Source organism: Pantherophis guttatus, chromosome 4 (genome assembly GCF_059756535.1).
Source record: "Pantherophis guttatus breed Tessera chromosome 4, ASM5975653v1, whole genome shotgun sequence".
Taxonomy (NCBI): Eukaryota; Metazoa; Chordata; class Lepidosauria; order Squamata; family Colubridae; genus Pantherophis; species Pantherophis guttatus.
This window is the reverse complement of record NC_142066.1, coordinates 82,244,639-82,249,556: the sequence shown is the minus strand read 5'-3', so window position 1 is coordinate 82,249,556 and position 4,918 is coordinate 82,244,639. Positions and strand designations below refer to the sequence as shown.

Sequence of the window (4,918 nt, the reverse complement as noted above, 5' to 3'; positions counted from 1 at the left end):
AGTAAAAGTAGAGTAAAATAAGTTCCCAGGCATGGAGGCATCCATGCCTGGATTGAGCCCATGGGTCAGTCCCATAGGAGAGTAGAACAAGAACAGGGAAAAGCAGGGAGCAGCCCCTGTGCAGGGGTTCTTATAGGGGCCCCTGGCCCCTCCCTTACCCATGTGTGTGAGGGGGCTGGAGGGCCATATACTCTCCCCAATGGGGCTGCAGGTGTGGAGCCCCTTGACCCACCAGTGGGATCAAAGGTGCCTCTTTGCTCCCATCTGGTGGCCTTTGAAGAGACTGCCATGGCTGGCACAAAACACCTAACAATTAAACAGTTCTATACAGGTGGAGGACGATTAGTCCCTGCTGCCGTAAAATTCTTTGAAGCTAAAACATTAGGGCAAATTCTTTATGGGGCATAAGCAGGAATCTTTGCAAAGAAAGACTCACTAGAAATCATACAAATGAAATTCCTGTGAGCCATTTTAGCTGCACCCAAAGGAATACCAAAAGCCCAGTTAAGGACTGAAACAGGTATGCCTCAAATACAGGTAAGAACCTGGAAGGTGATGATTACCTATTGGCTAAAAATTCATTTCTTTCCAGAGGGACTGAACCCTTTAGTGCTGACTGTTAACTTTTCTTCCACCTGGAAACAGGTGATAGACCATAAACTGGGCTCTTATGGGCTCTCCCCAGTATTTTTTAACATCCCTAGGCTTTGACCAAGCTAAGCAAGTAGTCATTAATAGAATAAAAGACATGGAATTCCATTCAGAAATAAATAAGATGCCTCTCCACAGTAGGAACAGAATTAAACAGGATGTGTGGGAATCATCAAGATATTTAAAGGATATGATTTCCCCAAAATATAGAATAGCATTCTTCAGAGCCAGATTTAATATCCTTCCCTCAGCACTCCTCCAGGGCAGGTATAATAAGACCCTAATAGCGGAATGAGTATGTATATGTGGTAAAGGAAAAGTCGAAGATATCATGCATGTCTTATTGCGCTGTGAGTTATACAGTGCTTTTAGGTCAATGCATATTCCTCCCTTACTAGAGAGATTAACAGGGAGGGCAGACAATTTGTATGTAGACTATCTCCTCTGGGACACAAACCTGGCTATTACACTTGCAGTATTCTGTGTTGTTGCAATGACCACAAGGAAAAATTCAGTTACAGGACTAAAGATGTTTTCTTGTACCAATTTTTCATAGATATCTCGAACAATTTTTAGAGAATCTAAAATCTATTTATACATACACTTATCTGCTTATCCATCAAGTACATGGGCATGATCCAAACTGTATGATACAATGGATGTTATTGTTATGGATGTTATTATTTACTATTGTTATTGGTATTATCTTTTAATATTATTGTAAATAGATTGTCTTTTGCTGGTCTATGACTGTAATAAACTTTATTTAATTTAATTTAACATAACCAGTGAAAAAAGAATAACAACAAAGATTTAAAAAGAAACAGAAAATTGAGAACTGCTTGCTAGAACTGATGATGTTATTTAGTTTGGGTAATGAAACGTGCGCAAGAAAACAGCCAAGCTCAGAGAGCCCCAAGGATAGTGGTGGGATTCAAATAATTTAACAACAGGTTCTGTGGGCGTGGCTAAGTGGCCATGTGACTGGGTGGGTGCGGCTAAGTGGCCATGTGACTGGATGAGCGTGGCTAGATGGCCATGTGACTGGGTGGGCGTGGCTAGGTGGCCATGTGACTGGGTGGGCATGGCTAGGTGGGCATGTGACCAGGTGGGCATGGCTAGGTGGCCATGTGACTGGGTGGGTGTGGCCAACTCGACATCATTTATTTTCCCTAATTATTGTTTTAAGTATAAAAAAGATATACCAAAAGGTAGTTTATTTATAAGTATTTAATGCTTAAGTAAGAATAAGAGGTACACAGAACTAGATTTTGTTGAGTTTTACAATATGAATGAAAAACTATACAAAACCATACAAGTTTTACAATATGAAAAGCTATTTATTCGAAACTACAAGTTTTACAATATGAATAAAAACTATACAGAACTACACAAGTTTTACAATATGAATGAAAAACTATTTATTCAAAATTATACAAGTTTTACAATATGAATAAAAACTATACAAAACTACACAAGTTTTACAATATGAATAAAAATTATTTATTCAAAACTATACAAGTATTACAATATGAATAAAAACTATACAAAACTACACAAGTTTTACAATATGAATAAAAATTATTTATACAAAACTACACAAGAGTTTTACAATATGAATGAAAAACTATTAAATAATATCTGACAAAAACTAAAACTTATGTTAGGTATCTCCAAATTGCTGCTTGATTGGCATCCTCCTCACTTTCACTTTTCTTCAGTTTTATTTGAGCATCATCAGCTGTGTGATTTACTCATAACCATTTTTTTACTATAGGAATAGGGTCCCAGTCCTTTAGAGGTAGGCCAATTAAACTAACAGTTATTATGTTTGCTATATTGGAAACAGTCAGGCGATTTCTCTTCTCAGAACATATGATGTTCATTTTTGAAAAACCCCTTTCTGCTTCTGCTGAACTTACAGTAATTGTTCTGACAATATTTTTAGCTTTTTGAATACTGTCAGGAATTGCATAGTTCTTGGAATCTTTGAAAACATTTTCTACAAAGTCCCGATAATCATTAATATTAATTTCATAATTAAAAAGTCACTAAATTCAAACAATTCTTCTTCAGCTGCTTTCCATGGAACTACTACTTCGCCAATATTCCAGTAATCTGGCTCCAAAAAATTGAGAAATTGTAGTTTATTCCTGTCTTGAAATTGGCTACCTGTTTTTAAATGTTCACAATCCATTAGTTTTTTATTCAAATTCATGATGATAGTTTCCAAAAGTCTTTCCCGAGGAAGTCCAAGAAATTGACACTTTTTTACAAATTTTATACTTTTGAAGGTTTCTGAAGTAAATAATATATTGACTTTTTTTTTCATATACACCCTTTTCCTTTCTAAGCATTTCAAATGCTCTAACAGATCTTAATACAAGTTTTTCAGCTTTTATTATGTCTATATTTCTTGCTTGCAATGCATTTGATAGAAGAGAGATTTCATTTAGAATGTCAATCATCAATGCCAAATCATTCACAAAAAATATATTTTCAAAATGGGCAGCCATACCAGAGTATTTTTCATTTGTATGAAAGTACTGATGTAATGCTGGATAAGCACCCCACACAGCTAGGGTTGACCTTAAACTACAGGCAGCCCATCTTGGTCCCAAAACTCTACCAATCTTTATTATTTTAATTCCAAGTTGTTCAGATATTTTGGTAAGTTCAATTTGATTCTTATTGGATTGATGAAAAATAGTATATATCTTATCAATAAATATTTTAAAATGATTTACTTGCTTTATTTCTTTTATGGAGTCATCTAAAACAAGTTGAAGATGATGGTTTAAGCAATGCCATATTATTATGTTTGGGAACTCTTTTGCTATTCTAGTGCTCACTCCAGATTTTCTCCCAAGCATAACGCTGGCACCATCAGAGCAAAATGCTATTAAATGTTTTTGTAAGTAGTTCTTGGTAAAATCAACATTTTTAAAACTGTCCATAACTTAAGAACATATTGTCTCTGCATCTTGTTTTTCTAATTCAACTAGCTCAACAAAAATTGTTGGGGAGGTAACTGAATCCTCAACTTTTAAGAAAAGTATAACAACAGGTTTGCAAGATATCATTGAGGCTTCGTCATTATTAAACATATTTTCAGATTGTTTCCAATAATTTTAGAAAATATTTCTTTTTAAATTTCTTTTGCAATGAAATCTATTATTTTCACTGCAGTTTTACGTGAATGTAAACCTATTCCCATATCTAATCCATTTTTAATTTGCAATTCTATCTCATCTTTTATATCTGAAAATGGTTTACATCTTTGTGCCAAACTGTAAACCGTATTAAACACTCTACAAGTAGTAGATAAATACTTCTCAGTCATTTTATCTATTGCTTTTGTCATAGAATCCTGCTGACATTGGTTTAAGGTCTCTTTAGAAACATTGTGTGCATTTGACGGAAAATGCTCCTTCATTTTTTTCCTAAGAGAGGCTTGTTTTATCTCTTTGTTTTTCCCTGATGCCTCAATTTGAAAATTTTTCCATTCTTTGGAGAGATGACTGCTTTTCTCTTTTATGGAGTCATGTTTTGTGAAATACACGCAACCTAACTTTTTGTTTGATATATATTTCTTTAAAACTCTTCTATTGTATTGTCCAGCATCCAGGAAGACTCTTTTCAATTTTTCAACTATCTATTTCAATTGATGTGCTCCTTTCTCCAAGTTGGGGTGACTGTTCTGTATCATCCGAGGCCAAAACTGATACAACTGGTTCTGATTGTGGTTTCTTGATGAAAAAATCTGTTAATTTTGGTTGCCCTTTCATCCTATTAAGGGGCTACTGCAAAAAAAAAAAAAAAGTTTCAGTTTGGACTCGATTGTGGTTGTAAGTTTGAGGACTAACTGTAACATATGAGACAGCGACTTTCCAAAAAAACGGTGGGCACGATCCTAGTTCCCCCTAAGAGGATTCCCCCATCCAGACCTTTTGCAATCCCCCAAAGGGTCAAAGGAAACCAGATTCCATACAGCTCTGAACCCTTAAGGCAAACCAAATACAAGTGATCCTCGCTTAATGGCCAGTTGCTTAGTAAGTGTTCTAACTTACGACTGACCTCCCTAGAGCTACTTGACCTGTTTTTGAAGTTTTAACAGCCACACACGCACACACGCACACACACACACACACACACACATTTATGATCAGTTACAACATCCCACACTGTCATGTGACTGAGGTTTTCTATGTTTTTTGCCAGTTTCCAACAATTCCTTCTGGTTTCCGATTAAAAATGCCCATTGGGG

At 35.6% G+C, this 4,918-nt stretch overlaps 1 pseudogene; it reads right to left on the bottom strand.

Annotated features, from left to right (window-relative positions):
* Positions 1-2,309: 2,309 nt before the first annotated feature.
* Positions 2,310-4,439, bottom strand: LOC148114199 (E3 SUMO-protein ligase KIAA1586 pseudogene; annotated as a pseudogene).
* Between the last annotated feature and the right edge of the window lie 479 nt (positions 4,440-4,918).